General features: G+C 39.0%; 2 pseudogenes; both read left to right on the top strand.

The window, feature by feature from the left end:
* The first annotated feature begins 8,024 nt into the window (after positions 1-8,024).
* LOC112652162 (UDP-glucuronosyltransferase 2B31-like) lies at positions 8,025-23,670 on the top strand (annotated as a pseudogene).
* Positions 18,158-20,352, top strand: LOC112652325 (drebrin-like protein; annotated as a pseudogene).
* Positions 23,671-24,866: the final 1,196 nt, after the last annotated feature.

The raw sequence follows: 24,866 nt of genomic DNA, 5'->3' as shown, positions 1-24,866 counted from the left end.
ACCAAAACTATGAGTTCCCTTTTCTCCACATCCTGACTTTTAAATGTCATCTTTTTGAAAATAGCTCTATTAACAAGTGCAAGGTGATACCTCATTGTGGGTTTGATTTGCATTTCCCTGATGGTTCATGATGTTGACCACATTTTCATGTTTCCTGGCAATTCATATGTCTTCTTTGGGAAAATGTCTATTCAGGTCTTTTGCCCATTTTTAATTAGATTATTTGCTTCTTTTGCTATTGATTTGTATGAGTTCTTTAGATATTATGGATATTAATCCCTTATCCAATATATGATTTGCAAGTATTTTCTTCCATTCTGTAGATTGCCTTTTCAATTTTTTTTAGTTTCCTTTGCTGTGTACAAGATCTTTAGTTTGATGTAGACTTCTTTAATTTAGCTTTTGTTGCCTCTGCTTTCAATATCTTATACAAGATCATTGCCAAGACCCAAAAGACCTGAATAGAAATTTCACAGAGGAAGACATAGACATGGCCAACAAGCACATGAAAAAATGCTCCGCATCACTTGCCATCAGGGAAATACAAATCAAAACCACAATGAGATACCACCTCATACCAGTGAGAATGGGGAAAATTAACAAGACAGGAAACAACAAATGTTGGAGAGGATGTGGAGAAAGGGGAACCCTCTTACACTGTTGGTGGGAATGCGAACTGGTACAGCCACTCTAGAAAACTGTGTGGAGGTTCCTCAGAGTTAAAAATAGACCTGCCCTATGACCCAGCAATTGCACTGCTGGGGATTTACCCCAAAGATACAGATGCAATGAAACGCCGGGACACCTGCACCCCGATGTTTCTAGCAGCAATGGCCACAATAGCCAAGCTGTGGAAGGAGCCTCAGTGTCCATGGAAAAATGAATGGATAAAGAAGCTGTGGTCTATGTATACAATGGAATATTCCTCAGCCATTAGAAACGACAAATACCCACCATTTGCTTCAACGTGGATGGAACTGGAGGGTATTATGCTGAGTGAAGTAAGTCAATCAGAAAAGGAAAAACATTATATGGTCTCATTCATTTGGGGAATATAAAAAATAGTGAAACGGAATAAAGGGGAAAGGAGAGAAAATGAGTGGGAAATATCAGAGAGGGAGATGAACATGAGAGACTCCTAACTCTGGGAAATGAACAAGGGGTAGTGAAAGGGAGATGGGTAGGAGGTTGGGGTGACTGGGTGATGGGCACTTCAGGGGAGCACTTGACGGGATGAGCACTGGGTGTTATGCTATATGTTGGCAAATCGAACTCCAATAAGAAAAATATACAAAAAAATAAATATTAAATTAAATTAAAGATCATTGCCAAGATCGAAGTCAAGAAGTTTTTTCCTGTTTCCCTCCTAGATGTTTTATGGCTTCAGATCTCACATTTAAGCCTTCAATCCACTTTGAGTTAATTTTTGTATAGGGTATAAGGTAGGGATAAAGTTTCACTCTTTTCATGTGTATATCCAGTTTTCTGTGAAAAATGCCATTGAAATTTTGATAATAATTGAATTAGTGGATCGCTTTGGACTGTATAAACATTTTAAACAATATTAGATCTTCCAATTCATGAGCATGGGATATCTTTCCATTTATTTGGGATATCTTCAATTACTGTCACCGATGTCTTACAGTTTTCAGTGTACAGATTTTTCACCTCCTTGGTTACACGTACGTACACCTAAGTATTTTATTCTTTTTGATGCAACTCTAAATAGGATTGCTTTCTTAATTCTCTTTCAGATAGTTCATTGTTAGTGTATAGAAGCTAAACTGGGTTTTATATGTTAATTTTGTATCCTACCGCTTTACTGAATTCATTTATTAGTTGTAATAGTTTTTTGGTGGAGTCTTTAGGGTTTTCTGTATATATCACATCACCTGCAGAGATAATATTACATCTTTTCCGGTTTGGATGCCTTTATTTCTTTTTCTTGCCTAATTTGCTCTGACTAGCACTTCCAACATTATATTGAATAGAAGTGGAAAGAGTAGGAATATTTGTCTTTGTTTAATCCTTTTTTCCTTTCTAGGGAAGGGATTTCAAATTTTTATCATTAAGTATGATGCTAACTATGGGATTGCAATATATGGCTTTGATATACTGACCTATGTTCTTTATATAAATAATTTTATGGGAACTTTTATCATGAAAGGATGTTAAATTTTGTCAATTGCTTTTTCTGCACCTATTGAAATAATTATGACTTTTACTCTTCCTTCTGTTAGTGTGATGTATCACATTAATTTGTTGAATCATCATTAATTCAAGAGATAATTTCCACTTGACTATGGTGTAAGATCCTCTTAAAGGTCTTTGAATTTGGTTGCTAGCATTTTGTTGAGGATTTTTGCATCTATGATCATCAGAGATACTGGTCTATCATTTTGTTTTCTTATAGAGACCTTATTGAGCTTCAGTATCAAGATAATGCTGGCTTTATAAAATGAGTTTGGAAGCTATCTCTCCTCTTTTGTTTTTTGGAAGAGTTTGAGAAGGTCTGGTAAAAATATTTTTAAATCTTTGACAGAATTCACCCAGAAATAATCTGGTCCTGGGCTTTTCTTGGAAGGTTTTTATTAGCAATTCAATTTTTCTAATTATTTGTCTGTTCAGGTTTTATGTTGCTTCATAATTCAGTTATAGTTAGTTGTATGTTTCTAGAAAATTACCATTTCTTCTAAGTTATCTGATTTGTTGGTATATAATTGTTGAAAGTAGGTTTTTATTCTCCTTTGTATTTCTGTAGTATCAGTTGTAATGTCTCCTTTTCTTTACAATTTTATCCTCTTCTTGCTGAAGATTTGTCGATTTTATCTTTTCAAAACACCAGCTCTACTTTTATTGATTTTGTATTGTTTTTCTGGTCTCTATTTCATTTATTTTGCTCTGATCTTTGGTCAACTAACTTTGGGCTTAGTTTCTTCTTTTTAATTCCTGCAGGTATAAAGTTAGGTTATTTGAGCTTTTTTTCTTACTATAGGCATTTATTGATATAAATTAGCCTCTTAGTGTTGTTTTTGCATTATCCCATAAGTTTTATGGTTTTTTTTTACGATTTATTTATTTATTCGAAGGAGGACGGAGAGGCAGAGGAAGAGAACATTCAAGTAAACTCCCTGCTGAGCACAGAGCCCATTGCAGGAATCAGTCTCATGACCCATGAGATCATGACCTGAGCTGAAACAAAGAGTCAGCCACTTAATCAACAGAGCCACCTAGGCTCCCAGCATTTTATGTTTTTATTTTCATTTATTTGAAGATATTTTTTATTTTCCTTTTCTTCTTCAACCCATTGTTGTTCTGGGGTGTGCTGTTTAATTTGCACTTATTGGTGAATTTTCCAGTTTTTTCTCCTTTTATTGATTTCTTGTTTCATACCATTGTGTTTGCAAAAGATAATGGTTTGATTTGAATCTTCTTAAATCTGCTAAGACTTGTTTTGTGACCTATCACATGATCTATCCTGGAGAATATTCCACATGTGTTTGAGAGGAATGTATATTTCCTGTTGGATGGTTATGTTCGGTATATGTCTGTTAGTTCCATTTGTTCTAAAGTATAGTTCTAAAGTATAGTATAGTATAGTCCATAATTCCCTTTTTGACTTTATGCCTGGATGATTTCTGTGGTTATAGGTTGGCTACCAAAATCCCTCATTATTATTGCATTGCTCTCTATTTTTCCCTTCATATTATGGTTGTTCAATATATTAAGTGCTCCAATACTATGCTACTGGGGCTGCCCGTATTAGAGTACTTTGAGTATGATTATATATTTACTTTTACCAGTCAATTGTATGTTTTCAAATGTTTTCATGTCACTAATTAGTGTGCTTTCATTTCAGCTTGAAGAGCTCCCTTTAGCATTTCTTCTTAGAGAGGTATAGTGGTAATAAAATCCCTCAGCTTTTGTTTGTCATGGAAAGTCTTTATCTCATTTCTGAAAGACAAGTTTTTGGGTAAAGCATTCTTGGTGAGCAGTTTTCTTCTTTGAACACTTTGACTATATCACTACTCTCTTCTGGTCTGCTAATGGTCTTATGAGGTTCCCTTTTTCTCTTGCTGTTTTACAAAATGATCTCTGTCTTTAATTTTTGAGAGCTTTATTATAAGGTTTTCAATGAAGACCTCCTCTTTGTGTTAAATCTGCTTGAGGATATTTGAACTTCATGTACTTGAATGGCCATATATTTTCCCAGATTTGGGAAATTTTCAGCCATTATTCCTTCAAATAAATTTTCTGTCCATCTCTCTCTCTTCTTCTGGGATTCTCATCATGTGAATATTGCTTCCTTGGTAGTGCCTACAATTCACATAAGCTTTCTTCACTACTTTTCTTTCTTTTTTTTTTTTTTAAGATTATTTTTTATTGAAGTTTGATTTGCCAACATATAACACCCAGTGCCCATCCCATCAAGTGCCTTCCTCAGTGCCCATCACCCAGTTGTCCCATCCCACTGCCCGCCTCCCCTTCCACTACATCTTTGTTGGTTTCTCAGTTAGGAGTCTCTCATGTTTTGTCACCCTCTCAAATTTTTCCCACTCAGTTTCCCTCCTTTCCTTTATAATCCCTTTCACTATATCTTATATTCCCTGTATGCATAAATCATATGATGATTGTCCTTCTCCGATTGACTCAGCATAACCTCCAGTTCTAACCACGTTGAAGCAAATGGTGGGTATTTGTCATTTCTAATGGATGAGTAATATTCCACTGGATAGATGATAGATAGATAGATAGATAGATAGATAGATAGATAGATATTGTTATAGATATTGTTATCTCTTTATCTATATATACACCACATTTTCTTTATCCATTCATCTTTCAATGGACACCGAGGCTCCTTCAACAATTTGGCTATTGTGGACATTGCTGTAATAACCATTGGGGTGCAGGTGTCCTGCCATTTCACTGCATCTGTATCTTTGGGGTAAGTCCCCAGCAGTGCAATTGCTGGGTCATAGGGCAGGTCTATTTTTAACTCTTTGAGGAACCTCCACACAGTTTTCCAGAGTGACTGCACCAATTCACATTCCCACCAACAGTGCAAGGGGGTTCCCCTTTCTCCACATCCTCTCCAACATTTGTGGTTTCCTGTCTCATTCATTTTCCCCATTCTCACTGGTGTGAGGTGGTATCTCATTGTGGTTTTGATTTGTATTTCCCTGATGGCAAGTGATGGGGAGCATTTTTTCATGTACTTGTTGGCCATGTCTATGTCTTCCTCTGTGAGATTTCTCTTCATGTCTTTTGCCCATTTCATGATTGGATTGTTTGTTTCTTGGGTGTTGAGTTTAATAAGTTCTTTATTGATCTTGTATACTAGCCTTTTGCCTGATATGTCATTTGGGTTAGCTTGTGTTTTTTAGTTTCTTCCAAATTTAGTTTTGTTAACTGTTTCTTTTGCTGTGCAGAAGCTTTTTATTCTGATTAAGTCCCAATAGTTCATTTTGCTTTTGTTTCCCTTGCCTTCATAAATGTATCTTGCAAGAAGGTACATACTGTGGCCAAGTTCAAAAAGGGTGTTGCCTGTGTTCTCCTCTAGGATTTTGATTAATTCTTGTCTCACATTTAGATCTTTCATCAATTTTGAGTTTATCTTTGTGTATGGTGTAAGAAAATGGTCTATGGATTCTTTCCTGCTTTGTCAAATATTAGTTGACCATAGAGTTGAGGGTCCACTCCTGGGTTCTCTGTTCTGTTCCATTGATCTATGTGTCTGTTTTTGTGCCACTACCACACTGTCTTGATGATTACAGCTTTGTAGTACAGCTTGAAATCCGGCATTGTGATGCCCCTGACTTTGGTTTTCTTCTTCAATAAAGACCCCTGGCCATTCGGGGTCTTTTCTGATTCCACACAAATCTTAAGATGATTTGTTCCAACTCTCTGAAGAAAGTCCATGATAGGGATTGCACTGAACATGTACATTGCCCTGGGTAGCATAGACATTTTCACAATATTAATTCTGCCAGTCCATGAGCATGGAATATTTTTCCATCTCGTTGTGTCTTCCTCAATTTCTTTCAGAAGTGTTCTGTAGTTTTCAGGGTATAGATCCTTTACCTCTTTGATTAGGTTTATTCCTAGGTACCTTATGCTTTTGGATGCAATTGTAAATGGGATTGACTCCTTAATTTCTCTTTCTTAAGTCTCATTGTTACTGTGTAAAAATGCCACTGACTTCTGGGCATTGATTTTGTATCCTGTCACACTGCCGAATTGCTGTATGAGTTCTAGCAATCTTGGGGTGGAGGCTTTTGGGTTTCTATGTACAGTATCATGTCATCTGTGAAGAGGGAGAGTTTGACTTCTTCTTTGCCAATTTGAATGCCTTTAATGTCTTTTTGTTGTCTCATTGCTGAGGCTAGGACTTCTAAGACTATGCTGAATAGCAGTGGTGAGAGTGGACATCCCTGTCGTGTTCCTGATCTTAGGGGAAAGGCTTCCAGTGTTTCCCCATTGAGAATGATACTTGCTGTAGGCTTTTCATTAATGGCTTTTAAAATATTGAAGGATGTTCCCTCTATCCCTACGCTTTGAAGAGTTTTGATCAGGAATGGATGCTATATTTTGTTGACATATAGCTGCTCATAAAACGTTTTTAAAATATTGTATTTCCTTGGTATTGGTTGTGATCTCTCCTCTTTCATTCGTGATTTTATTGCATCTTTTCTTTTTAATAAGGCTGGCTAGGGGTTTATCTATCTTATTAATTCTTTCAAAGAACCAACTCCTGGTTTTGTTGACCTGTTCTACAGTTCTTCTGGTCTCTATTTCATTGAGTTCTGCTCCAAACTTTATTATCACCCTTCTGCCTGGTGTAGGTTTTACTTGCTGTTCTCCAGTTCCTTTAGGTGCAAGGTTAGCTTGTGTATTTGAGTTTTTTCCGATTTTTTGAGGGAGGCTTGTATTACGATGTATTTCCCTCTTAGGACGACTTTTGCTATATCCCAAAGATTTTGAATGGATGTATCTTCATTTTTATTAGTTTCCATGAATCTTTTTAATTTTTCTCTAATTTCCTGGTTGACTCATTCATCTTTTAGTAGGATGCTTTTTAACCTCCATGTTTTTGAGTTTCTTCCAAATTTCTTCTTGTGATTGAGTTCTAGTTTCAAAGCACTGTGATCTGAAAATATGTAGGGGGCAATCCCAATCTTTTGGTATCAGTTGAGACCGGATTTGTGACCCAGTACTTGGTCTATTCTGGAGAAAGTTCCATGTACACTCTTCACTACTTTTCATTCTTATTTTCTTTTTTCTCCTCTGACTAGATAATATCCAGACATCTGTCTTCATAGATTATTTTTTCTGTTTGATTGCTCCTGATATTGAAGCTCTCTATTGCTTTTCATTGTATTCATTGTGTTCTTCAGTTCCAGAATTTTTTTTTATGATTTCTACTGCATTGTTCAACTTCTCATTCTGTTTATGCAGTTTTCCTGATTTCATTGAATCATTGATTTGTGTTCTCTTAAATCTCACTGAGGTTCCTTAAAATAATGATGTTGTTGTATTTTCTTTAAGATTTTATTTATTTATTCATGAGAGACACACAGAGAGAGGCAGAGACAGAAGCAGAGGAAGAAGCGGGCTCCCTACAGGGAGCTCAATGGGGGACTCAATCCTGGGACTCCAGGATCACACCCTGAGCTGAAGGCAGATGCTCAACCACTGAGCCACCCTGGCGTCCCTGTTTTTTCCCCCTAATAATTTTTTCAGATCTCCATTTCTCTGAGATTACTGAAAAACTGTGTTCCTTTGGTGGTGTCATGTGTCCTTTTTCATCTTTCTGATGGTTTGTATTGATATCTGTGCATTAGAGGTTGCAGTCACTTTCTCAGCATTTTTGGAGTTTTTTGGGGAAAGACTTTCACCTGAAGGTTGCTGCAAAGCCACTGGATGTGTAGAGTGTAGTATCTTTGATCCTGGGAATACACAGTGATATAGCCTTTGTGCAGCTCAATCAGCATAAGCCAAATCCGCAGACTGCAGGAGGTTCTATGGCCAAGACTACAGAGGCCTTGCAGGTGGCAGTAGCAGGTAGGGGGTATTGAGGTCACTAAAGGTGAAGTCTGCTGGGTACACGGTAGATAGTTCTAACCAAAGAAATCCCTCTTAGCACCACGTCTGGTGCACTGGCACTCAGAATGGCAGCAGGGCTGAGGTACTGGGATCAGGCTCATGCAAAAATACTACCTTGCTCTGGCCATGGCATGTAAGTACATTTGCTGTCACAGTGGTGCCAGTCAGAGGTGCAAGCATCTGCAGATTTCCTGTGGAACTGGGTTCTGTGTCTGGGGTTTGCCTCAGTGACTTGGGCCCAGGAGGGCAGCAGGGGTATGGTAGTAGCACAAGCCCTTAGATGACAGGGTTCAACAGTGGCCTGCACCCAGGTAGACAGGATACACTTAGCAGCACAGCCTGAGGATAGTAGATCAAATTTCCAACTCTGGTGCCAGAAAGAGTCCTAGAGCAGCAGCAGCACATATCCATTAATAGCCCATTAAAGCCATATGTCAAGACCAAGGGGGTGAGTTGCAGAGAAGCACCAGCATGGCCCTAGTAATGGTAGTTCAAAGTCCTGAGTTAGGACTCAGGGGTGAAGCTCAGAGTAGCAGCAGTGGCCCCAGCAATAAAGGGTTGAAACCATGAGTTAGGACCCAGGGACAGGGTATAGAGCAGCAAAATATACCTTTTGACTGCAAATTGTTTAAGCTATCTATAACTTTCAGAAGATTCAAAAACTGAGACAAGATTAGTGAAAGTTCTATGTTATCTAACCTCATTTTTGAAAGATTTCCTCATTTAATTTTGAAAACAACTCAATAGAAAGGGGAAAAATAGGAGGAAGAGAGGGATGAGAAGGATAAATATCAGAAGGATAAATATTATAATAATAACTAATAGTAGCTGTTGTTAAGTTGCAAAAACAAGATTTGAATCCATGTCAGTGATTGTTAAGAATATATAAAGAAGTGGTTTCTCCAAACTACTTATTTTTCCATTAATTAAGTTCTCAGAAAATTTTTGTACCATTTTTAAAGAATTAAGTTTGGCAAAATGCATCAAGAATCTTAAAAATGCTTTATAGGCTTTGACTTCATAATATACTCATTAAAACATACAGAAAAAATAATCAAGATGTGCAAAACCTATTTGGGGTAATTATTCATAAAAGTAAACACTGGAATTAATCTAAATATCCAAAATTATGTAATTATTAAACAACTTATATTTGTGTATATCACACCATTATAACAGGTTTAATCAAAGAATGCTTAATTACACTAAATTAGTTGTAATATGCGATTTAGTTGAAAATGGGCAAAATGATAAATAGATCACAATTTTCTTGTAGGGTAAAAAAGAATACAAATTAGGATTGAAATTTTCAAAACATGTCATAAGGTAGATTTAATTACAGGAATAAAGTTTAGAATGAAAACATACAAGTTTTTGCATAATGTCCTAGAAATCCATCCAGGTGGTCACAAATGGCACTTAGGCTGTTTCCATTGGTTGTTGGGAATAATATTTCAACAAATATGGTAGTGCATAGATCTGGTCAATATCCTGTTTTTCTTTCTTTTCACCCAGAAGTGGCATTGCTGGATTATATGGTAGATCTGTTTTTAATTTTTGAGGAATCTCCATATTGTTTATCATTAGTGACTGATCCAATTTACAGTCTCATGTACAGGGTACAAGGATACACTTTTGTCTCCACATTCTCGCCAATACTTATCACTTCCTGATAATAGCTATTCTAATAGGCATGAGGTGATAGCTCATTGTGATTTAGATTCATATTTGCCTGATGATTAGTGCTGCTGAGCTGCTTTTCATGCACCTGTTGGCCACTTTGATGTCTTTGGAAAAATGTCTATTTAGTTCCTCTGCCCATTTTTTAATCAGATTTTTTTATAATTGAGTTGCACAAGTTCCTTATATATTTTTGATATTAACTCCCTTATCCATTATATGGTTTTCAAAAATCGTCTCCCATTCTACACGTTGCTTTTTCATTTTGTTGCTGTGTGAAAGCTATTAAGTTTGATGTAGTCCCACTTGTCAGTTTTTTTTTGTCATTTGTGGTTTTAATCTCATGTCCAAAAAAAAATCACTGTCAAGGCCAATGTCAAGGAGATTCTTCCCTATGTTTTCTTTTAGGAATGTTATGGTGTCAGATCTCATGTTTAAGTCTCTGATATATTTGGGTTAATTTTTGTGAGTGGTGTAATATAAGCATCAAATTTAATTTTTCTGCATTAATACGCTGTTTTCCTAACACCATTTACCGAAGAGATCATCCTTTCCCCACTGGGTGTTCTTGTTCCCTTGCTGAATATTAGTTGACAGTATATACAGTTTGATTCTGGACTCTTGTATTTTTTTTTAAGGTTTATTTATTTGAGGGAGAGTGAGCATGCATGTACATGCACATGAGCAGGGGAGGGGCAGAGGGATAGAGAATCCTCCAGCAGACTCCTTGCTGAGTGTGGAGCTCAACACAGGGCTTGACCCCAGGATCCCGAGATCATGACTTGAGCCAAAATCAAGAGCCGGCCACTTAACTGACTGAGCCACCCAGGTGCCCCCTGGACTCTTGTATTCTGTTCTACTGGTCTATGTGTCTATTTTTATGCAGGTTCCATACTATTTTATTTACTATAGCGTTGTAATGCAGTTTGAAATCAGGGAGTGTGATGACTTTGGCTTTGTTCTTTCTGAGGGTTGCTTTGCCTATTTGTAGTCTTTTGTGGTTGCATGTCAGTTTTAGGACTGTTTGTTCTACTTTGAAGAAGGTCATTGACTTTTTTTTTTTTTTTTTTTTTGAGAGAGAGAGAGAGCATGAGTGGGGGGAAGAGGAGGAGAGAGAGGGAAAGGCTGGTAAGCAGGCTCCATGCTCAGCACAGAGCCCAACTTGGGGCTCCATTTCATAACCCTGAGATCATGACCTGAGCCAAAATCAAGAATCAAGCCCCTTAAACAACTGAGCCACCCTGGTGCCCCTGTCATTGACATTTTGATAGGGACTTTTTTCCAGTTGGATGCCTTTTATTTCTTGTCTAGTTGCTCTAGTTAGAACTTGTAGCACTATACTGAATACGAGTATCAAGAGTAGCATACTTATCTTCCTGATCTTAGAGGAAATGCTTTTAAATTTTCACAATAAAATGTCAATTATCGGTTTGCCATATATAACCTTTATTGTGCTGAGGTGTGTTCCTTCTATATCTAGTACGTTAAGGTTTGTTTTTTTTTAATTTTTTTTAATTTATTTATGATAGTCACAGAGAGAGAGAGGAGAGGGAGGGAGAGAGAGAGAGAGAGAGAGGCAGAGACATAGGCAGAGGGAGAAGCAGGCTCCATGCACTGGGAGCCTGACGTGGGACTCGATCCCGGGTCTCCAGGATCACGCCCTGGGCCAGAGGCAGGCGCCAAACCGCTGCGCCACCCAGGGATCCCCGTTAAGGTTTTTTTTAATGAAAAGATACTATATTCTGTCGAATCCTTTTTTGCCTCTATTGAGAAGATCATGTTATTTTTATCTTTCATTCTATGAATGTGATGTATCACTATTACTGATTTCCAAGTTGAACTATTTTCTCATCCCAGGAAAACTCCCACTCGGTTATGGTGTGTAATCTTTTTAATATGGTCTTAAATTCAGTTTGCTAATACTCTGTTGAGAATTTTTGTATCTATATTCATCAAGGATATTGATTTCTTTCTTGTGTCCTTATTTGGCTTTAGTATCAAGTAATGCTGGCCTCAGAGAATGATTTTGGAAGTGTTCCCTCCTCTTCAAGTTTTTGGAAGAATTTGAGAAGGACTGGAATTAATTTTTCTTTATATGTTTGATAGAATTCACCAGTGAAGCTGTCTGTTCTTGGGGAATTTCTGTGTTGGGAAGCTTTTGATTACTGATCCAATCTCTTTACTCATTATCAGTCTGTTCAGGTTTCTGTTTCTTCATTATTCAGTGTTGGTCTGTTCTGTTTTTCTAGGACTTTATTTGTTCTCGGTTATCTAACTTGTTGGCATATAATTGTTCATAGTAGTCTCTTATGATCCTATGCACTTCCGTATTGATAATACGTCTCCTCTCTCATTTCTAATTTTGTTTGGAGTCTTTTTTCTTGGTCTATCTAAAGGTTTGTCAATTTTGTTTATCCTTTCAAAAGGAGAGAAAAATGAATACTATATGATCACTTGTATGTGGAATCTAAATAGGCCAAACTCATAAAAACAGAATGGTTATGATAGTTATCAGGGGCTAACCACCCTGGCAAGTGGGGAAATAGGAAAGATACTGTTCAAGGGTACAAACTTGCAACTAGCAGTAATAAGTCTTAGAGAACTGATGCACAGTGTAGTGAATACAAAAATAATGTATTATAATCCCCCCACTTGCTAAGAGACTAGATCTTAATTATCCTACCACAAAAAAAAACAGGAAATAATTATGAGACATGATAGAGGTGCTATAATTACAATGGCAATCATACTACAATATATAAATGTATCAAGTCAACATGTTGTGTACCTTAAGTTGCACGTTATATATATTTCAATTTTTAAAAAATAAAGCATACAAATTTTAAACCAGGCATATTCCCAGATAGCATGAGTGAATCTTATTTCCTTTTTTGCAATTTTTTATATTTTTGCAAATTATCTTGCAATAAGCTTATTTTCATAAGAATGTCAGGGAATGAGAGCAACTAGTTCATATCAGTGACTAATCTGCAGAGAATATATTACTATAATACTGTAGGGAACCATCTTCCACAGCATGGATGAAGAAGTTTTAGGCTAATGAAACAAAACACTGAAAATAGGTCATCTTAACTGTTGCCACAGGTCACTGGAATCACACACACTACCAGGATGCACTATATGAGACACAGGAAAGTTCAGTATCTTCATATTAAAATTAATGCCATCAGGGTGGAACTATTCTTTTGAAGAATGCTCTACAGTATATAGTCTACTAGACCACTGAGGTTTAAAACTGTTTCCTTTCTCTGTAAAAATGATTTTGAAAAGAGGTTTTATGACAACGATTAGGATGATCAAGTATGTATAGTTTTTATAATGGAAAACTAGATCATTATGTTCGAGGGAGGGGGTAGGGAGGGAGGGAAGAAGATAGGTAGGTAGTTAGGTTGGCTTTGACTGAATACCCAGGAAACTGTTGCTCCTCTACATTTTTCTTCCCCTTTGGTAGGAAAGTACACTGAATTATTCTAGCATAGAAAGTAATAATTTTTTTTTAATTGGCATGGATCAGGGACAAGACAGAATGATTCTGAAACAATTCCAGGCAAACATATCTTCAGCAGGAGTTTTATATACTTCGAACTGAGCTACTCAGGAGGGTGACCACATCTCTGCTTAAGAAAACCCTGCTGTACCTCTCCCACTGTGGTGCAAGTGCTCCCCAGGGCACTCATTGTGGTGATGACCAGGGCCCCACCCTCACTGCCAGTTACACAGAGCACATCCTAATGAGACATCAATTTTACAATATGATTTCAGGGCAAAAGGGCATCATATGTAAACAAACCCAGTAATATTGTCACTCAAATATGCAACTACACAAGTATATCTCTGGGTTATAAAGAAGACTTGTAGGATGATTTCACAGAAATTCCAAAGTACAATATCACCCTCCTCAATGTCAGCAGTTAGTAATTTATGGAGAGCGTTTGGGAAATTTTGACAAAGTTTAAGTAAGGAATAAAGGACTCTAGGGCTGAGATAATGATAAAGTTACTTTAATCATAAGTAACCTTTTCTTAGTGCTCATAAGTCAGGGAAATGAAATACTAATGACTAAAATAATTCTCCAGAAAATCTGCCTAGAATAAACACAAATGATTTAGTAGAACTGTAACAATAAAGAATTAAAGGTAAGTTAAGATCTTGCTGTGTGGCCTGCTTCCAAGAATCTACATATATTGTCTATTATTGTCTAAAGGTATCTATCTCCCCCTCACTATTGTACACAGGTTCTATTTCATTTCTTGCTTACACACACACTCATTTGTACAAATATAGATAATAAATTGACCTCGTGCACATATCTCTTTCTCAAGAACCTGAGGACTTAGGTCTGTTAAAAAACAGCCATTACTGAGAACAGTAAAGAGTTGCCTGAGAAGGTTAAAACAGAATTACCACATGATCCCTCCACCCCATTCCACTTCTGGGTATATATCCAAAATAACTGAAATCGGGATACAGAAGGGATATTTGCAGACTCATGCTCACAATAGCATATTAATAAGTGCCAAGAAGCCAAAGCAACCCAAGAGGCCACCAACAGTTAATAAACAAAATGCGGTATATACAAACAATGGAATATTAGTCTTTAAAAGGAAAGAAATTCAACACGTCACAACATGGAAGAAGCTGTTGTGAGTGAAATGAGTCAGTCACAAAAAGATAAATACTATACAATTCAACTTACAAGAGGTTTCTAGACTTGTCAAACTTATAGAAACAGAAAGTAGAATGATAACTGCCTAGTGCTGGGGAAAAGGAAAATAGAGAATTCTTTTAATAAGCATAGGCTTCTAGTTTTAGAAGATAAAAAAGTTCTGAAGATTGATTGCACAATGAATATATTTCCATTACTGAACTGTATACTTACGTACAAGATGGTAACATTTATATATATTATACAATTTTCCATTTTAAAAACACAGATGCTACTTTAATTCCTGACTATATTTGATTTTCTCAATTTGTTTATAGTAATCCTCTCGATAGCGTTTGCTTTGCTGTTCCTCTTTCATGATAGAACAAATTCTTTCTTCAAAAGGAACAGAAGAGTTTGCCCAGAGTTCTGGACAAAATGGTATTGTGGTTTTTACTCCGGGGTCAGTGGTCGGTCCTTAACGGGACAGAACAAAGAGCTAATGTGATTGCATCAGCCCTTGCCCAGATTCCACAAAAGGTAGAGAAAGCACCTTTTGTGAACAACTACTTAATGAGTCCAACTCTGTGACAAAGTTTTGATTACAAACAATTCCTACAAGAAAGGTAAACTATACAATTTATCTCAATATCAGGGGTTTTGGGGGGAGTAGGGGTGGGGATTTATTTACTCATGAGACACACAGAGAGAAAGGCAGGCTACCCAGAGGGAGCCTGATGAGGGACTAGATCCTGGATCCTGTGATCATGCCCTGAGCTGAAGCCAGATGCTCAACCGCTAAGCCACCCAGGTGCCCCTCAGATATCAGTTTGAAAACCTAAACATGGGGATCCCTGGGGGGCTCAGCAGTTTAGCGCCTGCCTTTGGCCCAGGGCGCGATCCTGGAGTCTCAGGATCGAGTCCCACGTCGGGCTCCCTGCATGAGCCTGCTTCTCCCTCTGCCTGTGTCTCTGCCTCTCTCTCTCTATCATGAATAAATAAATAAAACCTTTAAAAAAAAAAAAAACCTAAACATACACAGCAGATGCTAAAGTAGTACAGAGGGTGTCTTTTATTGACCATAACTTTGACATTAAACCGTGATATATATCCTTAGATATACATATATAAAGGGGGTAGTATGAAATTTTGGTATGATAGTGGTATTGTGAGCAGGTACAAAAATCACCGAATTTTGCCTTGTCATTTGCTCCTTTTCAATGAAGGATTCCTGAAGGCACTGTACACACTATAGATGTTATCAGAAAAAAGCTAAACTTTAACAGTAGCTGTACCAGCACAATATTAAGCAATATTGATAAAAATCTGAATGTGTCATGCAGTTTTTGCACTTCCCATGTAATCCTGGCCTCTTTTATTTTCCCTAAACTTTGGATATGCCCATTCAGTGTCTTTTCAGGGTGCTATTCAGAAAAGGATGGCCAGAGCTCACCAAACTGTGTCCAGGTGCCCAAGCCAGCCACAGTGATTTATAAAAAGAAAAATTGGTCCGCTCCAGTTGGCCGGGCCCTACCAAAGTCTGAGATAGGAAGATAAAAATAAAGGGTGGAGATGGGTCCTGTCCTAAGGAGAACCCTATGCATTATAAAATCTGGCTTCAAATGGACTCTGCTTCTAATCAATCAGATTAACTACTACTGATTCAAGAAGGGAATAAAAGGAGTCAAGCAGAAGGAAGAAAAGCATTCAGATGCCTCCTCCATAAAATGTATTGGTTTTACTAATATATAAAATATCTTTTTCCTGTCTGATAGCATCTTCACCTAATCACCGATGTTAATTTTTTGCTGAAAATCGGAAGTTACTTAACATTTACGTAACAAAAGAAGTTAAACACTAATAAATCATAATCCTGTTTATGCAGATTGCTTGGGAATTCCAAAGTTGGCACTTTATTTTGGTACTGGCATATAAATAAGTTATATTAATCAGTACTGTCAATGCTTTATGCCTTATTTTTGAAGTGTTAAAAGCTGAATAAATTTTAGCATTCCGATTCTGGAATTTTTTCCAACAGCCACATTGTTATTTATGAATTACCAACAAACTCTTTCTAAATCAAAAGAATTCCCAAACCTAGCAATAGTGATACTATTCTGGGTTCATGTCAAAAATTATCAACTGAAATTTTTCTTGGAGGTAGTGTTTAACAATTTATAATCTAAGAGATACTTACTAAGCAAAATTATCAATAAATTATAAGGAAACACAAATATTTCTCACAAGCAACTGATTGCATAGATTAGCCTTTTGAACATCAAAAGATGTAAATCTTCAATGTCAGAACTTGAGAAACAAGTAGATATAAGTAAATTCCCTTCTATAAGTCAAAAAGAAATAGAGGTTAATAATAAGTTTATAAAATAAGAGCTAGTATATACAGCAAAACAAATGTGTAGATTAATTTGCCACTGTTTTCTGCTCTACAATCATGACTGCCTAATAATTTCTTTATTGTTTGAATTTGTCATCTATGCCACTGTGATTTGTCTATGCCATGATGTGTGAAATGCCATGACTTTATTCTATACCTGACTGAACACGAAAAACATGTACACGTTATATAAGCATTTCTATTACATCAGTGTTTTATTGGTTCTCATTACCTAAAAGCTCCTGTCTTCATTTCCTCATCTGTCATATGCAAGGCATTTAATTAGATATCTTTAAATCTCTCTAGAATTCTAACATGCTGTAACTTTGAAGTTCAACTCATAGAATAAGTATTTTCTTTACCTAACAGGTTCTATGGAGATTTGATGTGAAGAAACCAGAAACCTCAGGACCCAATACTCGGTTGTATAAGTGAGTCCCCCTGAATGACTTTCTTGGTATAACTTAGGAGAACAAATACTGAAAACATGAATAACAGCTGATAACCCCTGGGCAGAGTGATAGCTCAACAAAAAAACAAATTCATTGAGTATTACTGAAATACTAAAAAATAAAACTTAAGTTCTTTTTTTTTATATAATTCTTTTTTTTTTTTAATTTTTATTTATTTATGATAGTTACACAGAGAGAGAGAGAGAGGCAGAGACTCAGGCAGAGGGAGAAGCAGGCTCCATGCACCGGGAGCCCGACGTGGGATCCGATCCCGGGTCTCCAGGATCGCGCCCTGGGCCAAAGGCAGGCGCCAAACCGCTGCGCCACCCAGGGATCCCAAAACTTAAGTTCTTTGTATTATTTCCAGTCCTAGGAAAAACAAGAAAACAATATGAGTTGCCATTTTATTACACAGTCACACTCCTTATGGCCAGAATCAAAATATTTTTATTTTGGGTGTAATCACTTCTCATAGATGAATTTTTCATTAACATCCTAAATTGTTTGGTTTTTTTTTTTTTTGCTGTCTTTTATATATATATATATACTTAAAAGATATCTCCTTATACTTATCTTTCTCCTACATGCAGAGGTACTTCAAACACTATTGAAAAATAACTCTTGGGGGTCCCTGGGTGGCGCAGCGGTTTGGCGCCTGCCTTTGGCCCAGGGCGCGATCCTGGAGACCCGGGATCGAATCCCACATCGGGCTCCCGGTGCATGGAGCCTGCTTCTCCCCCTGCCTGTGTCTCTGCCTCTCTCTCTCTCTGTGACTATCATAAATAAATAATAAAAAAAAAAAAGAAAGAAAGAAAAATAACTCTTTTGGCGGGGGTAGGCGGGGCCCGGGAGCGGCGGCGGCGGCGGTAGCGAGGGGAGCGCGGGGCCGGCGATGGCTGCGAACCTGAGCCGGACGGGCCGGCGCTGCAGGAGGCCTATGAGGGTGGTCACCGAGAAGTCCCCGACTGACCGGGCGCTCCTTACCTATGAGGGTAGCAGCGATGACATCCGTGTGGCTGGCACAGGGGAGGGGCCCTGGAGGAGATGCTGGAGGAGCTCAACAGCGGGCAGGTGATGTGCGCCTCCTGCAGGGTGAAGGCCCCCAGTCTGGCCTGCCCAGGTGCGTCCTCATCAACGGGACAGGCGAAGGTGTGAACGACGTGCGGAAGGGAGCGTGGCCAACCACGTCAGCACCACGGCCAGCTCTCTGAGGACGTGGAGCCTGGGTGCATCGCGCGGCAGGTGGCCAGGGCCTCGGGAGCCGACCGTGCCTTCCACAGGGAGAGCGGCCGTTTCCAGGACAGGCCCTCAGGCCCCAGTGGGCTCCGTGTGCCAGAAGACCGACGCCGTCTCTGAGGTCAAAGGGTCGGCAAGGACAGCTTCTGGGCCACAGCAGAGGAGGAGGAGGGGAACCGCAGGCTGGAAGAGGAGCGGGGGCAGAGGACGAGCGGCAGCGACTGCAGCAGGAGCGCGGGGCCGGAGCCGCGGGAGGCCGCCCTCCGGGAGCGGCGCTATCAAGAGGCGCAGGCCAGCGAGGGACCCCAGAGCCGGAGTGAGCAGCGGGAAGTGGCTCCGGGGAACATAGGGCAGGAGCCGGTCAGCCAGTCGGCCAGCACACCCGCGGGAGACCTTTAAGCAGAAGGAGAGGGCCATGTCCACCGCTGCCATCCCCAGCCCCCAGCCAGGGAAGCTGCGGAGCCCCTTCCTGCACAAACAGCTCCCCCAGCCAGAGGCCCATCGCAGCCCGGAGCCCACCCAGGCCTCCTCCAGGCCCGGGGCAGACAGCCCCGAGGAGCCCGTGTCCAGCGGTCCGCCAGGTGTGGTGCAGGCGGAAGAGGAGGCTGCGTACGAGGAGCCCCCGGAGCAGGAGACTCTCTACGAGGGGCCCCCAGTGGTGCTGCAGCAGGACCCGGTTCTGAGCATGTGGACTCCTACCCGGGGCTGCGTGCCCGGGCCCTGCACGACTACCAGGCGGCCGAGGACACTGAGATCTCCTTTGACCCCGAGAACCTCATCACAGGCATCCAGGTGATCGATGAGGGCTGGTGGCCTGGCTACGGGCCAGATGGCCACTTTGGCATGTTTCCTGCCAACTATGTGGAGCTCATTGAGTGAGGACCCTCCACTGCGGGCTGCAGCGAGGCCGTCCTTCCCTTCCCCACCCAGATGTGCTTTCCTTACTTCTGGGAGAGGTGGCGTGCCCGGCACAAGAGCCACACGGTGCTCGTGCTCCTCCAGGAATGGGACCCCCCCACCACCACCAAACAAGACAAGCCCTTGGGCTCCCTCAGACTTGGGTGCTCAGCCTCTTGTCACCCTAGATGCAGCAATATCCTGTGATTCCCACACTTGGTCTCGCAGCTCCCAGGCTCTCCCAGCCTGGCCTTTGACCCCACAGAGGACATGGAGCCACACCCTGCCCATGGCCAGCCCTTCCGTGGCCTCTGCCTGAGGGGGACAGCACTGCCACGCCGGGCAGTCTGCGCAGGGGTATTTGCCTTTTCCTTTGCCTGGCTCTAAAGGGTGCTGGCTACAGCTGTTAGCGAGGCTCAGCGTCAGTGAACTGAGAGCTTAGGACCAAAGTCTGAGTGGGTCGTGACAGTTTGGGCAGCAGTAGGTGATCTTTCCGGACCCTGCCCTGTGCTCCCAGTTCTGTCCCCCTGCCTGCGTGGCAGACAGTGAGCAGTGCGGACGGGATAAATAACTAAGCCCCGATCTGTGCGTAGGATCAGCAAACGTGTCCTTCCATGTGGCACGCCCTCTTCCACTGGCCCTGGTGTGTGCGCTCCCCTGACTCTGGCTCAGAAACCAGAGCAGCCCGTGCCTGCTGTCTCACCCTGTCTGTCCTGGCCCATTCGTGTCTGCTTTTGGAGCGAGCACTGCCCTCTTGTGACCCGAATACCCCCGTGTAGAAACCAATCCCTTCCCAGGTGTCTGGGGGGTGTGTGTGTGCACGCTGCGCCCTCAGACCTGGGGCCCACCGTGGTCTCCTGGGAGAGGCATAAAAGTAAAGATGTGACTGAAAAAAAAATAAAAAATAACTCTTTTATTGCCAGTGATTCTCCATTTCCTATAGGAAAAAATCTATAATGTTTTTCATTAATAATACATTTTATGATTAAATGTAGCTTTTTCTTCCTGTTTCCAGTACCACTACCATCATCACCCTTCCTGCTGCCCTGACACCCTTCATAATCAAACTCAGTGACTTCACTATTTCTTTGACAATGTTTCTAACATGCCCCCACCTTTGCACATATTTTTATCCAAAATGTTCTTTCAGTTTGTTCACCTGCCAATCTTGTGACATGTCACATCTACCTCCCTAGCAGACTTACATGATTCTTGCTCTGAGTTCTGAAAGCAATTTAAATGCAGTTTCACATGTATAAGGTTATCTAAAATACTGCCTCTGAATTCAGTGCATTATAAGGCTCATTTCTCATTTCAAAGACGTAAAATTAATAATTTTAGTGAAACTCACTCAATCCTATGTCATCCAAAAACCAAAGCTTTTATAACTCATGGTGGAACCAACAGCTTCTATGAGGCCATCTATCACAGTATCCCCTACAGTGGGCATTTCTTTGTTTGAGGGTCAACCTGATAACAACCTTTATATGAAGGCCAAGGGAGCAGCTGTTGGTTTGAACTTGAACATAATGTCAAGTACAGATTTGCTCAATGCATTGAGGACACTCATTAATGATCCTTCACTGGTACAACTTTTTTTTTATTTTTACTAGATATTATTTCTAGAGAGATGCTCATATGAAAGCCAGGCAGGCAGCAATGAGTCCTGATACGAAAACAATTAAATTATGAGTAAGATTTGCTCAATGCAATGAAGACAGCCGTCAATTACATTGTGTCAGAGTAAGTTTTTACCAGTGGTTTCACAGGAAAAGTTTGTAAGATGCTTAAGGATAGTAGAGAAATTTTGACTTAATCAATAAAATGAATCAGAAAAATGGTTAACAGAAAGATTAAAAGGAAGCACTGAGAATTAAGTTGAAGGAACTATGAATGTTATAACAGTACTAATCTGCACAATTATGACTTTCAACCTGAGAACTCAACTGTCTTAAACTCTTCTAAAGTGGTTTATTTCTGTAAACCAGTATGACATTATCAATCTCAAATTCCCATTAAACACTTCCAAATTTTCTATGCTAATATTTTGATCCCATCACTGATAAAGAACTACAACTTTCAAATTTATCCAATTAAAACTATGTGAATACTATTTTTTTTTAAGATTTTATTTATTTATTCATGAGAGACACAGAGAGGGGAGGCAGAAAAAGAAGCAGGCTTCTCACAGGGAGCCCGATGTGGGACTAGATCCCTGGACCCAAGATCACACCCTGAGCCAAAGACAGATGCTCAACTGCTGAGCTACCCAGGCGTCCCTGTGAATACTACTTATAAATGCAGTTATAGTCTTAGTAATTTTGGTTGTTCTTGTTTTATTTGATAGAACTGTAAAATCAAAAAGCAAGTAACTTGGAAGAGATATATTGGAATATTCCTATTTAAAAGCCAAATTATCTGGACCAGAAATATTTCATTTCCAAAGTATTTGAGGATATACATTAATTTGCTATACTCTTCCTATTATTAAAATAGTTATGTATATATATTTTCTCCTTTTTGTTTCATGACTTTAGAAATAAAACTGAGATTAGAGATGCCTGAGTAGCTCAGCAGTTGAGCATCTGCCTTTGGCTCAGGGCATGATTTGGATCTAGGGATTGAGTCCTGCATCAGGCTCCCTGCGAGGAATCTGCTTCTCCCTCTCTCTCTGTCTCTGCCACTCTCTGTCTCTCATGAATAAATAGGTAAAATCTTTAAAATAAATAAATAATAAATTTTGAGATTATTTGGTTATATTATCATAGTGAACATTTGCATTTCAAAAGCAATGTTAATTTTAATTTAGCCCAACTATTATTCACTCTAAAGAAGTACATGAGAAGCACATATTTTGTTTTTCCAAGGACTGTAGTTTTCATTTGGTAATTTTATGTGAAAGCACATCTTTCTAAAATAGATGTCTTTCTACATTTTTAAATTTTTAACAAGGTTAAGCTGTGCTCAAAAATGAAAACTTATTAGCTGTTAAATAGTGAATGTTATTATATTGGTACACACTGTACCCAATTCTTTGTAGAGATTAAGTAACTTTTACAAATATGTTTCAGGATTACTTACCTCCTTTCAAAAACCCAGTGCTGTCACCATGGTTTTCACAGGACAGGGACAAAGGTTACCTTCATGGTTATTGCTACAGTGCTGGACTATAGCGCTTCATGATTTAGTTTGTAAGCCCTCTCTCTTTATTCACCCTTCTCTTCCTTGTCTGTTATAGTCCATAATCATTTCAACAGTAGAAACAAATGCAATTGGCAATGCCCGCAAGTGAAATGTTGAACACTTTCCAAATTCTAAAATGACAATACTAACAAGAAAAACCACAATACCAAACACAGAGTCTACAAATGACAGGAACTCCTGTCAATACATTATTCCTCAAAATAATCAGATAGGATACCATTCCTATCCACTCAAAAGTGAAAAACTGAAGAACAGAAATGATTTAAAAAAAAAAAAAAAAGCATACAAGGTGTCAGAGTCAAGACTCAAACGAATACAATCCACTTCCACACTGGTAATCACTAATTTACCACTATACGGTCAATACCAGCTCCTGATCAGCTCTGCCTGGACACATCCCTGAACCTCATTATGGATTTGTCTCCTATCTCTAGATTATGATAGTATTTTGAAACCTGCTTATTAGATCTATTAATAATTCCTAACTGGATAATTCAAAACTTGTGTGTCAAGATGTTTTTTGTTTTTGCCTTTGGGACTTAAATCATTCTACTTTCTAAGCTAGAAATACTTGTCATCTCCCATATTTTTTTTTCCTTACAGCTTCAAGTCCTAGATATCCAACAAATTCCAGTCCATAAAGATCTCTGTAATTGCCTCTAAGAAAAATAATATTTTTCTTCTAGTGTTATGTGGCACTCATTTTTATCATCCACATGAAAATTTCACTTATGTATTTTTTCTAGTTCTACAAATTATTTGATTTCCCTTCAGCTATAAAGAATGCCATGTGGTTATCAATCGTTCATCATAATCAGTTTACAAAGCCTCTGGATCAAGCAGTCTTCTGGATTGAGTTTGCCATTCATCACAAAGGAGCCAAGCACCTATGCCCAGCTTCTTACAACCTCACCTGGTTCCAATACCACTCTTTGGATGTGACTGGGCTCCTATTGGCCTCTGTGGCAACTGTTACTTTCCTCGTCATAAAATGTTGTTTTGTTGTCAAAAGTTCAAGAAAAGAAGGGGAATAGACTTTTGAGACATAGTAGGCATAGTAAGCTAGTAAGTATAAGTAAGATCACTTCATTTAATTCAACCACTGTGGATCAAGTTGTGACAGACTCTCCTCCATATAAGACCTGTACCTCACCCAATATGTTTACTCCTGGCTAACCATATTGTTAGTTAATCCATTCTACCCTAAGAGGGAAATAACCCTATATATTTTTTGACTACTTCCTTCAATATTCTTCTTGAGAGTCTTCAATTCTGTTCATCAAACCAAAGAGAGCATGGTACCTATAAAGATGGATTACATTCTACTTATAATTCTAATTTATAAATCCTCAAACAGTTCTACTTTACTACTGACATAATTTCATAACTGAAAAAAACTCAGTAGAGCTTTAGTCTTTGACTTAAGAAGCCTGATTGTTTTTATTAACATCTTCAGAAAACATCTGTATATGTAAATCAATCAAATAGAATACATGTGTCCCTGACAAAGAAAAACACAGCTGAACACTTGTTAAAAATGGACAGTTTTTATTCATACCACTGCAGCAGGGGAGCTCACAGTATAAACTGAGTTCAACTCCAACTAAGACAAAGGTGACTGATGTTTTTAAGGGATGGCAGATAAAGAACAAAAAAGATCCTGGGGGGCTATATGGAAATGGAAAATCACAGAAAATCACAGAGTAAGTAGAAAATTACTGAAAATGGCATGGCAAGATGAGTTAGACGATGTATGTGTTGTTGTCAGGATCACATTTTCTTGAGCAAAGATTCAACATGGAAGGTGGGGATATTTTTAAGGACACAAGCCATGACCTAAGTACAAATGGAAGAGAAGCTAAAGTTTGGTCAAGTCCCTTAACACAGTGTTTAAGCAAGTCCTTGTGTTTGTAGTTCACACAAAAATATTCTTTCCTGTAAATTTCCTTTGTTACAGGAATTCTGAATGGTTCTAACTGGCTTCCTACCTAAAACTATGCAACCAGTAAAATCTTTGGTTAAAAGGACTAAAGATATTTTCCCCCCAAAGCTTTGGATGTCTGAATTCCTGTTCTCATTTTATTGAACAACTCTTTATAACTGGATAGGAAGACACCAAAAAAAAAAAAAAAAAAAAAAGCAGAGTAATAATGATAGGTGGGGCCCAGTGAGATTTAATCCAATCCCTATGGATTATAGTGTTAGATTTCCCTCCCCCTCCAATAAGATC

Source organism: Canis lupus, chromosome 13 (genome assembly GCF_003254725.2).
Source record: "Canis lupus dingo isolate Sandy chromosome 13, ASM325472v2, whole genome shotgun sequence".
In the NCBI taxonomy this organism is placed as follows: Eukaryota; Metazoa; Chordata; class Mammalia; order Carnivora; family Canidae; genus Canis; species Canis lupus.
Note: the sequence above shows the minus strand (reverse complement) of the source record. Positions and strands in the feature narration are given on the sequence as shown.